We start from the raw sequence: 13,023 nt of genomic DNA, 5'->3' as shown, positions 1-13,023 counted from the left end.
CTATTGTTAACATTTTCTCCATCACTTTCTTAAATCTACGCAATCAACAGAATAATCAGCCAAGCCTTCACTTGCAGCTGTTGCCAACTCCGGAGGTGTCCATCCTCCCGCGTGGCTGACTGTAGGCTGCTGAGATGGTTCACTGAATGCAGCTGGGAGGAGATGTTTCGGGTAGCTTTGCCAATCCAGACACCGCAGGTGTGATAACCTCAGCATGTAAACAGGTGCAAAGTCTAGTAAGATTGCTAGGAAGTGATGAGTTTTCAGTATTTAACTTTGTTTTGAAATAATTTATTCAATTGCAAGTTTATGTAATTTAACTTTTAATAATGGTTGTTTTTAATAAACTATAGGTTTACCAAAACCCTGAAACTTTAACCAACTGCTTTTGCAGCTATTTAAAAATATATATATATATGATGTATACAGTGTGGAGTGCATGGAGTGCAAGGAACATATAAAATTCTTCTCAGATGTGGTGGTTCACACCTGTAAGCCTAGTTACTCAGGAGGGTGTGGTGGTTCACACCTGTAAGCCTAGTTACTCGGGAGGCTGAGGCAACATAGCAAGACCCCATCTCTTAAAAAAAAAAAGTAAAATTTTATACAGGTCACTTATAATAGCTTTAAGATAAAATGTCCCATCAATGTCAAAAGTGGGAATGGTTTTGAATGATTTTCTTCGTAATAAATTTATTTGTCTTTAAGAAAAAAAAGAGCACAGTCCCCTGAGAACCGCCAGCTGTTGCACTCCAGATGCAGGGGAAGGCTGCTCCGGTGGCATTTCAGGTTCAGGGAGAGATGGCTGCAAGGAGCTGGGCTGGATGCCATTTAGGTTTGTGATCATCTTTGCAAGCAGAAAATAAAAGTGCCCTATATTTCAGAAACCAGGTTCTTAGCTTCACTTCCCAGTCACCTGTACTCACACGTCACACATCAGGACATTGTCACAGGTGGTGGGATGGGTTTATGTGGCCATGCAGGGTGCAAGTAGGGCTGAAAAGATAGCTGTCCTCCCGCCCAGCGCCAGCTTCCTGCCCAGCGCTGTCCTCCCGCCCAGCGCTGTCCTTCTACCCACTGCCATCCGCCCCTTTGGTGGGATGAGCCACGGTCCCACTTATGCTGTGCCCTGAGACGGGAGGTCCTCTCTCCGCTCTCCCACTGGTCTGGCATCGCCATCTGTTTTCCAGCCTTGCTGTCCAGGTGAGCTGTGAATGCTGGGCTGCTGGGCTAAGCGGGGTATATGCGGGGACCTCCCACCTTTCTCTCAGATGTCTCCTAAGAGTCTGTAGCTTATGCTTTTGGATTTTTAAACAAGGTCAAAATGGAAGACCTTTTTAAAAGTCGCTTATCACCTACTCATCTGCTTTGCAAAGGCAGCAAGGCCCGGTGTGATCCTTAAGGTCTTTGCTGTCCTGGGAGAACTCAGCAGCCTCCAGGCCCTAAACTTGGAGCTGCTCATTGCTGCGGAGTCTCTGGGACGTCGCAGGCGGAGCAGGTTGCAGATGTTCAGGCTCTGGACAAATGACTCGCTTTATGTAAATGTATAAGCAATGAATGCATGAACTAGAATGGTGATGTTTAATTACAAGGTGGTAACAAAGGGCTATGATGGGATGTGGGTTTCCCTCACCAAGGGCACCCATTCCTGGTGTCAGGATTCTTGGGAAATCGAACTCTAAATTCAAGGCCATCTGGAGCCACAGGATGGGAATGCAGATGCCCAGAGCTTTCTGTAACTGCTGCATCCTGGCTGTGGTGAAGCCTGTGGGGGGGGCTGTCCCTGCTCTCAGACACTCACTCTGCCAAAGCCACTCCGCAGCCGCCTCTCAGATCACTGCTGCATGCACGCAGTCAGCCTCAGCTCTTACGTCTCCCTTTTCTGAGGCCCACGCGGCCCTCCCTCTGCCTCTGTGAGTAGAACCCTTCTTCAGATTGCTGGGCAATCACGGATCGGACCCCAGCTTTCCTCCCTTGTGCTCGAGTTTAAAGATAACCCTCTGGTTTCCCGCCTTGATCCTGGAAGTACTCTGGGTGCGTTAGCACCACATTTAGAAGTCATGGCGCAGGTGGGCCCTTCTCCTGGCTCACCTCCGCTCAGGGCCAGGCGGCGACGTTCCGGCTGTCTCGCCAGTGCCCTGAAGGCTGGGTGCCTCTGCTTTCCACAGCTGCATTCAAGGTCTCCTGCTCGCCACACAGCCGGATGGAAAGCTTGCTTTGTTATTTGAAGATGCGGTGACTTGAGAGTAAATCTCAAGCTTGTTCCCACGGGCCTGGTGAGTGGGAAGAAGGGCTCTTCCTTCCCCACTGCTCCCCTGCCTGGCTGCTTTATGACAAAGTGACCTTCCAGAAGCCTTTGGCTTAGCCAGTTAAGGAGCCGGAACACCTAGCTCAGGGCTCCTTACACGAGGCAGCAATAAATTTTAGTTGGGGCTGATGAGTCTCTAGGGCTGTCATCACGAAGGACAGTGGCTGAGTGGCTGAGACCTCTGAAGCTGTTTGCTGTTCTCTCTCAGTCCTAGAGGCTGGAAGTCCAGGGTCAAGGTATTGGCAGGGCTGGTGTCCCCTGTGGACTCTCTCCTTGCTGTGTAGACAGCCATCTTCCTCTGTGTCCTCCTGTGGCCGTCATCCCATGTGTCAGTGTCCTCCTCTCCTCTAATAAGGACCAGTCACGATGGATTAGGGGACACGTATGACCTCATTGAACTCGATCACCTCCTTAAAGGCTCCGTCTCCAAATACAATCACATTCTGGGGTGCGAGGGTTAGCCCTTGAATTTGGGAGGGAGACACATTCAGTCCGTCACAGATTCCAGACGTACACGTGCCTAGATGTGAATACCACTCTAATCCTCCACAAAAGGGAAAAAGAGAACCACTCCCGATATGACCTGCGTGACATTTCTGATCCTGTTGAGAACAGAGGAGCCAGGTTGTGCCTTGGTCTAAAGGGGTCCCATTGCAGCCCTGCTGACACCTGCCGGTGCACAAGAAGGGGACGGGAGGCAGCCTCCGCCCTCGCCAGTGAGGCTGAACCAAAGGTGCTTCACACGAAGCTGAGGAAGGCAGACCATGCCCTGGAAATGACCAGTCCCAACTGTGGAGAGCTCCCCGGGGAGGGGGCTGGGCTGTGAGCTCTTGAGGGCCGCATGGGACTGTCCTGGTGTGGTCTAGGGAGCAGAGGATGCTCTCACGTGGGTGAAGGCATGGAGGACGGGCATTTCTGTAGAGAGCTTTCTCCAGTCACCACGAGAAAAGACCTGCAGGGACCAGCGGGGACAGGAATGCTCTGTGAGGCAGCATGGAGCAGGTGAATGGACCAGGTGCCCTCGGGGAAACGTAGCCCGACGTGGGATGGCGTCTGCATGAGACACTGAAAGAATGGTGGGAGGATTGCTGTGCTTGGGACGTGGTTTGTGACACAGTTTTGGTGTTTTTGCCTCCAAATCTCATGTTGACATTTGAACCCTAGTGTCGGAGGCGGGGCCCAATAGAAGGTGTTTGGGTCACGGGGGCAGATCTCCTGAGTGGCTTGATGCCTGTACTTGCAGTGATGAATGAGTTCACACTTTATTAGTTCCCGTGAGAACTGATTGTTAAGAAGAGCCTGGCACCTCCTCCCTGTCTCTTGTTTCCTCTCTCACCATGTGATCTGCACACGCCAACTCCCCCTCCTCTTCCACCGTGAGTGGACACTCCCTGAGGCCTCCCCAGAAGCTGATACTGGCACCATGAGCCTGGTACAGCCTGTAGACACAGGAGCCAAATAAACCTCTTTTCTTTATAAGTTTCCCTGCAGCCTCAGGTGTTCCTTTACAGCAACACTAAGGGACTAAGAGAAGGATGAGCACCATGAGCTCCATGCCCAACCCGAGAGATGGACCAGCATGACCAAGACCTATGGAGCCTGTGGATGTCCCCCAGGAGAGCCCTCCATCCATCCTGAACTGTGTTGCTTTTCTGTGTGGTCTTCTCGGTGTGTGCATCGTTGCTTTGCCTGGTTTAGATGAGGCACTGCTTGGGGTGCCAGGGGACATCCCAGTAGCATTGACCATCCTGGGATAATGCCCCTCCCTCCCTCCGCTCTGCCTGGAACTGTTCACAAGTTTGGAAGCGCCGTATAACCACTGCTCATTCCACATTTTCCTTCCAGCCTGGAGATTTTATTTTAGTCATTCCATAGTGTCTTTCTGTAGCTAGACAGGCAGGAACAACTAGGGACAAATCCTCCAGGCTGCGATTTCAGAAATGATTCTCAGATCTATAAAAACGTGAGGCACAAAGAGAGAAGTCAGTGTGCATCTCGGGGAGTGGAGGGGCAGCCTGGAAGCATCAGTCACAGGGACAGAAACTGGAAAACGACCATGAGTGTTAAAGGCAGCAGAGCCGGGAAGGCTGCCTTCTGCTGTGTCCCCAGCAGCTCACATGCGTCCCCCTCCCGAGCACCTCTGCTGGGGAGAAAGGAGGAACTGACTGCATTGAATTATCAAGTACAAATTGAGCACAGGGGTCCATTTATCCAACAGAGGTGAACTGCTTAGCATTTAACTAGACAGAGGCTTTGGTTATCACATAAAAGCAGGATCTGGAATGCTCATCTGAAGCAGCAATGTCCATTCATTTCTCCCACAGGCGCAAAGCAGAGTCCCCATCTGTCTCATTCTATAATTGCTTCTCTTCTTTTCCCTCTCTCCCTCCCTACTGCCTTCTTCCTTCCTTTTCCTTCCTGAAAATAGAAAGACTGGCCAGATATGGGATGGGGGAATTTTCAGATAGTTACATATTGAATTTTGAGCCACTGTGGATTTCTTACCATACTATTTTGCAGTCCTTTTTAGGGATGGCACTAGTCCCATTATTTTAAAAATATCTTTCTTTCTAATTACATACACCTAGAACAATTAAGGATTGTTATTATGTCTTCCCAATATTGTAATAATAGTGGGACAGTCGAGCTGGGAAGCTGAGGGACATGGTTGGGGAGATTTGTCACTGTAATTCTCTTTGCACCTTTTGAATTTTGCTCAAAGTCAATGCATTACCACAAGCCTTAGTCAGTTGTCTGCTGCATAACACACAACCTCAGGCTCACACATAACACATAACCTCAGACTCACAGTGGCTGGTGACAATTGGCCCTTCTTTTTCTCACCTGGCTCAGTGGGTTGACAGGAGAGTGTGCCCTCAGGCTGTGGGTCAGTGGCCCCAGACCCCAGGCTGCACTCAGGTTTCTCCATGTCTTGCCCAGACCCACTCGGAAGGAACAGCAGCTGTCTGGGGTGTGACCTCCTGGTTGGTGTGCTCAACAACTGGAAAGGTTGACCTGCTCGTGCTGGCTCATTTCTGGCCTTCCCCTCTCAGGCCATCATGGTCCATTGGCCAAACATTAGGAGTTGGGAGTTACGCTCCCCAGGCTCGCAATTCCGGGCCCCCTAGCAGAGGGAGGACATGGAGAGGGGAGGTGTGTGAATCATTCCACCATGCGCAGTAAAATGAAAGTGCACAGATGTGGGCGGCAAGCCACCCAGATGCCGAGGCAAGAGACCGAGGGCACGAGCTGTTCCAGTGTAACAAAATATATAACAATTATACCAGATATAGATCATAGATATCATTATATATGAATATCACTAATCATTAGTGTGTAGCAATTACTCTTTATTCCAATATTATAATAACCCTTGCTCTACAACTCTAACCTAGGAAAAACCAGGCCATACAGAGATAGGAGCTGAAGGGGCACGGTGAGAAGTGAGCAGAACATCAGAGTGCGAGCCCTCTGTTATGCCCGGGCAGGGCCACTAGAGGGCTCCTTGGTCTAGCCGTAACGCCAGTGTTTGGGAAGACGCCCGTTACCAAGCAGACCGTGGTCTAGCAGTAGCGTCAGTGCCAAGGAAAAGCACCGCTACTTAGCAGATGGGGAAAGGGAGTCTCCCTTTCCCCGGGGGAGTTCAGAGAAGACTCTGCTCCACCACCTCTTGTGGAGGCCCTGACATCAGTCAGGCCCACCCGCAGTTCTCCAGAGGCCTAACCGTCTCTCTGTGATGCTGTGCTTCAGCGGTCACGCTCCTGTTTCACTTTCATGTTCCACCCTGTACACCTGGCTCTGCCTTCTAGATAGCAGTAGCAGAATTAGTGAAAGTATTAAAGTCTTTGATCTTCCTGAAAAGAGCATAGAAGAAATAATGACATAAGCTGTCCTCTCTCTTTCTGCCTCAGCTACCTAAGAGGGAAGAGCCCCCTCTCCGGTGGACATGTGACTCATGTGACCTTATCAATCACTGGAGATGACTCACACTCTTTATCCTGCCCTTTTTGCTTTGTATCCAATAAATAACAGTGCAGCCAGGCATTCGGGGCCACTACCAGTCTCCACGCCTTGGTGGTAGTGGTCCCCTGAGCCCAGCTGTCTTTTCTTCTATCTCTTTGTCTTGTGTCTTTATTTCTATGATCTCTCGTCTCCGCACATGGGGAGAAAAACCATCTGATCCTGTAGGGCTGGCCCCTACACACAGAAGTCAATAAAAAGCTTAAACAATTAGGGGTAACCTGGCTGCAATGTTAATAATGTCTCCTCACCTTCTCACCGCGCTCCCGGGCCAGCCCTCACCGATGGTGCCAGAATCCCAGTGACTTAGAATTGATAAATGCACCTCTGGTTCCTCCTTCTCAAGAAGGAAACCCATACTCAACTAAGCCTCGCTTCCCTCTCCCCGTCTCCATCCCTGACGGGTCCGTGAATCTCCCACTCTCTCCCACAAGGATGCAGCAAAACTGAGGACTGGGAAGTTCCCAAGAGAAATGCTCATGTGAGGCAAAGCCTGCAGTGAGGCTGTGGTGAGGATTCCCTCACAGGCAGGGGTGTCTCTCGGAACAGAGAGCCCTGGCATGTCCCCGGGACAGAGACAGCACAGACTGCGGTCCGGAGGTGGACTCCAGGCAGAGCCAGCATGTTGGAGGGGAAGTGAGTAAGTGCTGCAGTGAGGGCAGCCGACTGTGGCTCCCTGTGTGCAGAGTCCTCTGGCTGCTGGCTGCAGCCTTCCCGAGCCAGCCATGTGCGCCACTTTTCACAAAGCACAGCCCCGCCTGGTCACACTGGGTAAACACGGCTTCCTGCCACCTCCTGCCAATCACCCCCAACACGAATTTCATCAGCTAAAGGTCGGGAAGTGATGCTCACTAAACACTTTACAGCAGCAATTTGGAGGAAGGCCTGAGGGCTGCTTTTTTCCAGACTCTTCTTTTGAAAACTCATGTGTGTTTTTGTTCCTGATTTTAGAGCAGTCCCACCCTGACTCATTAGCAAAGGAAAAGGCGTCAATCCTGTAACTTTCTGCTTGCTGACGGCAGGAAATCCTGTCTCTCAAGTCAGATTTTTGCATGCTGTGGGAAACATGATGCAGTAGGCGAATTTTCTTTTCTTCCCAACTTCCTAGATCATAAGAATCAGGTAACTGCCTGACAAACAGCCACAACCTGGCGCTGCTGGACTTCAATGTTCCCCCAGGCTGGAGTCTGCCTGAGCGCATCTCCGATCAGCTCCCAGGCGGTGCTGCGTACGGAGCGGGGCCGTCTGTGCCTCTGGAGCCTCCGGAGCATGTCTCCTGGCCCCTGGAAAACAGCTCCCCAGGTGCAGCATCTGCAGGCGCTGGGTCCAGCACAGGTTTCTGAGCTCCAGGCTACACAGAGTGCATCAGAGCACCCCGTGTGGAGCAGACAAATCCGCATCTGCAACAGGCTCCAAACACGACCCGCATCTGGACCCCAGGCACAGGGTTAGTGTCCAGTTGAGCTGGGCAAGATCAGTTATTCGTGGTCTTCGGAATTCATGTGTGTAAAATGCAGGACCTATGTCTCGGAGGGGTGACAGGAGCAGTGTTTGGACAGAGCGCAGGGCCCGTGCCCATCAGGCGTTATTGCTGTGAGCTGCCTTTATTCGTGCTCAAGTTATTGAATATGAACAAGTTTAGTGTCAAAAACAAGAAGTCCAACACCGTGATACAGGATTCGTCGGATGTGGGCGTCCCTCCCACCTCTCCACTGGCCCCGGTGACAGTTGATGCCTGACCTTACCCCTCAGTTCGATGTGTAAAAGCACAAAAGTAGATTCCTTAATGGTGTCAATGCCACAGACCGGAAGGGGATGGTGCTGCAAGTTGTTCTTGTGTTTCTCAGAGGGTAACAACCAGATAGAATCGGGCGGAATGGATTTCATCTAGCACTTGATGGAAATAACAGCCCCACATGGCTTGTCATACACATGAAATGCAGAGAAATATGCAGTGTTCTAGAGTGTCCTGCATGCTGTTGCATGGGTCCCCCATCCACTCCTGCTATCAACTGGCTGATGGATCATGGTCCCTGCAGATACAGGAACTGAGCTCAGAGAGGCCGTGCCTTCTGCAAGACTCCCGGCCAATGAGAGGGACCCAGGCCTGAGCACAGGTTTCTGAACCAGAGTACCACCTCTCACCTCCTCAAACCTCCCTGCTTCCCTTCCCACCGAGTTATAATTCAGTGATTGTGCACTTGGATTGTGGTCTTCCAAAGGCACTTATGTGATCACCTATTCCTCTTCGATTTCTCACCAGTTAGCCTGTAAAGTCTGTCCCACGGAGAGAGCATTCTTCAGATTTTAATAGAAAGATATCAGCATTGCCATGAAAAGATGAAGACCATGAACGTAATTATTTAGTAGGATAATGAACAAAATCTGGACAGAGTTGTGCTGAGCAGCTATCAATTGCATCAGCATATCACAGACTGGCAGCAACTCACTGTGCAGACCGTCCAAGCCACAGGCTCAGGCTCCCCCGACACCCCGCTTCCCATGGGCATTTTCCCTACTGGGTACTAACATCAGATGGGTTCACACTCGTGAAAGACACTCGGCGCCAAGAAACAGGTGCCTGCAGGGCTGGTGCGACACAGGGACTCCGTGGTGTGGTGTGTGTGGCTGGTCGGTATATTAGCAAGGATGGGGACACGGGTGTCCAGTAAGGACTGCTTGAACGAAGGTCCATGATTCACAAAACAGGAACAGTGCTGACCGCCTGCCCTCCTTTATCCCAGGAAGAACTCCAACTGACATCGTTACAAACAGCATGGAATCCAAACCTTATCCTCATCACACCTTAAATAACATATTTGTACAGCACTTTATAATTTTTAAGTCACTTTGGCATATAAACATACATTTCTTTTGCATAAACACGTGTGCATATGAAGAGGATATGTGTGTGTGTTCACAAAAGTCATGTCTACAGGATATGGGACTGGTTTTGGTAAAGTCCCCTGGAGAAGGGCCTAGGTGTGAGTCCTGGATCAACTCCCAGGTCAGCTACTTGTCTTCAGGTCTGACCATGAACCCAGCTTCCCACGTCCCCACCCTAAATGGTGTCAGGGACCCTGAGAAGACCAAGGCAGTATGGGGCTTTCCCAGTGGGGAACCTGTTCCTAACTCAGAGCTCTGCACCCAGGCCCTTTGGGCGTCTGTGTGCCTGCTGTGGATGGGAGACCCTGCCCCTGTATCTTCCATGGAGAGGGCGCGTAGCTTTCAGCAGACCACAAGACGCTGGAAGTGAAAGACACCCCTCCTTTATTTAGTCTGAAAGTTCTGTTTGCCTCACTAGAATTCTGCGTCATAAGAACCCCCAGACTTGTATGGCCCCACTGTGATGGCTGGATCTCAGCTCCCCACGGCCCCTCTGAGGGTCAGGTGTCCTTTACCCCCAGCCCCTCTGAGGCAGTCATGGCAGGTGTCCTTATCCCCTGTCCCCTCTGAGGCAGTTAGGGCAGGTGTCCTTATCCCCTTTGTAACTGACTCCTCCAACAACCCTCAGGGTCAATGATTCACTAGAAAGATTCACAGAACCTTACCATTTATTACAGCAAAAGGACACAGATTAAAATCTGCAAGGGAAAATGTGCTTGGGACAAAGTCTAAGAGAGACCAGCTGTGAGTTGCCCGCTGTCCTGTCCTGAGGGAGCCACCGATGCACTTAATTCTCACAGCAATGACTGTGCCAGTGTACACACAGCACCACCTGCCAGGGAGCCTCCAAGCCTTGGGATCCAGGGCTTCTCCTGGGAGGGAGTCACATAGGCCTGAATCATCCCACTGACTAATCCTAGTCACCCAGTCCAGCTATACCAGAGGTCAAACTGATGTAGTGTGGCTCTAGGCTCCGCATAAATCACTGTTAACATGAACTCCAGGAACTCTTGGCAATGGCTGGAGGCTGCTTGTAAACAAAGACACTCTTATCAAGCCAAGATAATCCAAGTCTCAAAGGGTGTCCTCTGGGAAGAAGGACAGGGCCAGGCCTTTCTCTGAATGTGCAGGGTTTGGACACCCCAAGCCTGCTGAGTCAACCCTTTACTATGCACATCCTTGTGCAAATGAGGAGGGCACACCTGGAAGTGTAATCGGCTTCCCCAGATAACACAGTTCTTGAGGCCAGTGAACAATGGGGCCATAGATACTCCCAATGCATATGCAGGAAGGGTGCAACGTAGGATGCCTTGAAGTTTTCCATGAGCGTTGCTGAATACTCTTACAATCCAGAGACCTGTGTCAGCCGTGGCGTTGTTTCCCCAGGCTAGATAAAGGCTGGCACGGTCAAACTTGCTGGCTACCTCTTAACACAGCCTGGGTCCATGTGGGCACAGTTCTAAAACAAAGAAGTACAAACCACTCTTTTGTAGTAGAGGAGACTACTAAGAAAGTAAAATATAAACGACCGTATTGGCATTTTCAGTATCTGTTGTGAATCTAGCAGTTCCCACAATGGCAGACCACTACACACCTGTGCAGGGCAAGGCTGATCCTTCACACCCAGAGAACTGAACCAGGTGCCAGGTGGACAGAGACAGCAGCCTCACCAGGGACTTTAGAATCCTCAGAAGCCCATCAGGCCAAGGGAAGGGAGTCCCGGTCCCCAGGCCTCGTGTGGGGCTGTGGTCAAGGCATACCCTGAGCTCAAGGGTGAAGGGTGCAGACTTTGGGATCGGAAGTGCTTGGATTTCAATCCCTCCTACTCCACTCCCAAGCTGCACAGCCCCGTGACATGGCTTGCCCTCTTCAGTCATAGCTTTCATCTCTAAAGTGAGTGTAATAATAATAATATCTGTGTCGTTTTTCTGAGACATAAATGAAGTAGACTGCACGCCAATGTGGAAGACAGTCATGCTGGGAGGGTTGTTTGCCTTCAGCCAGCCCTACGCAGCCCCTTGCACCCAGGCCTCAGCAGCATAAGACCAAGGCCCTGAGTGCTCACCGGAGACTGTCCAGCCAGCCTCAGGTCTGTTGGGCAGCTGCCCCGGCTCAGACAGGGCGTAGCTGCTCGGGCAGTGAGGACGGGTGGATAGAGCTTTGCCCCAGACACAGGTGCAGTGAAGACCGGGGTTACCATGAAGCATCTACTGAGGGGCAGGTCACAGGGCCCCCGGGGACTGAGCTCTTCCCTGGTGCAGGCCCTGGAATCGGTGTCCATCAAAGATTACGGGGCACGCCCCCTGGGAGGTGGAGAATTAGCCCTGCTCAGTCATGCTCCTGTGTGCATGGTGCATGTGACTTCCTTTTAAAGAGAGCAGAGTGTGGAGGGGAAGCTTGGCAGGCATGACCTCCATCTGGTGGACAAGGTCAGCACGGCCAGTGACAATCAAATAGACAGCACTGCCTTTGACTGCATGTGACGGGAATAGAGCTCATCTCTGGGGTCCTCTTCCCCGAAACCCACAGCCCTAGTCTGATCTTGAGAAAAAACATCAGACAAAACCCTCCTCCAAACAGCCAAGGTCATCAGAAACCGGGAAGGTCTGAGAAATGGTCATGGCCAAGAGGAGCCCAAGAAGATATGTCACCAGGCGTTGTGTGGGAGCCTGGACAGGACCCTGGAATAGAAAAAGGACATTGGGCAAAAACCGAGGAAATCCGAATCCAGTGTGGACTTCAGTTAATGTCAGTGTGTAAATATGAGCTCAACAGCCACAATTGTTTTACACAAATAAGCTGTTAGCAGGGAAGCTGAGAGCGTAGGGAATGCAGGAACTGGGTTACTCCTGTGACTTTTCCGTCATCTAAAACAGGAACTTCATTTCAAAAGCTTGTTGAGCAGATGCCAGGCAATAACAGCGCAAACTGACCCCAGGCGGGCTGGGACGGTCTCAGGGTGTCCTGGTGGGAAGTCTCAGCCAGGAGGCTGGGTCGGGCCTCCAGACATGAGGCTCTGGACACAGCGTTTGCTCCTGAGACCACTCAGATTTTATTTTTTACAGATTTTGCCACTTTCCAGGTGGTTGCTTTTTGTCCTCCTGAGCTTGGGCCTCACTCCTCGAGACCCCTGGCCCAGAACCCCAGTCAGCTCAGGAGCAGGCTTCCGGCAGATGAGCCCGGAGGCCATGGAGCGAGAGATGCAGTGAGCAATTTAGTACCATAAGCACAATACGATGCATATCCGTTCAGCCACGCCTTTGTTTATTTCATTCGCTTTGCTTTATGAACGATTTCGAGAACTGGAATTGTGTGCAAGGCTCTAAAAGAATTTTTTGTACGTGTTTGATTTTAATTTTCTCTGCTTGCTTTTAAATAATTAAGAGTAAAGTCAATCAAGAACATTTTACATTCCTTTTGTTTTCTTTCTACACTTGCTAGGCCAGGAATTGAGGAAAGAAAACAGTACTTTGGAAGAATTTGCTGAAGAATAACCTAAAGTAGATTCTCCGACAATACAAAATTGCATCCAGCTACTCAGGGCACAGGTGCAGCTCCTTGGTGTAGATGGGCTATGGGGTCATTTTGTCCATCCATGGGGAATATGTTTGTATCCTGTACAAAGTGTGGTCCTGTCACCTTGTCAGTGGCCTGAAGAGTTGTGGCATGAAGAGGGATGTTTTAAATTCTAGGCCTGGCGCGGTGGCTCACGCCTGTAATCCCAGCACTTTGGGAGGCCGAGGTGGGCGGATCACAAGGTCAGGAGATCGAGACCATCCTGGCTGACATGGTGAAACCCTGTCTCTACT

At 50.8% G+C, this 13,023-nt stretch overlaps 1 long non-coding RNA gene across 1 annotated transcript; it reads left to right on the top strand.

Annotated features, from left to right (window-relative positions):
• The first annotated feature begins 608 nt into the window (after positions 1 to 608).
• On the top strand, positions 609 to 12,618 carry LOC116275400. The gene is made up of 2 exons (XR_004184488.1): positions 609 to 1,203; positions 6,220 to 12,618. It is a non-coding gene; the product is annotated as an uncharacterized LOC116275400 (long non-coding RNA).
• The last annotated feature ends 405 nt before the right edge of the window (positions 12,619 to 13,023 follow it).

This window comes from Papio anubis, chromosome 6, assembly GCF_008728515.1.
Source record: "Papio anubis isolate 15944 chromosome 6, Panubis1.0, whole genome shotgun sequence".
NCBI lineage: Eukaryota > Metazoa > Chordata > Mammalia > Primates > Cercopithecidae > Papio > Papio anubis.
This window is presented reverse-complemented; position numbering and strand designations above follow the sequence as displayed.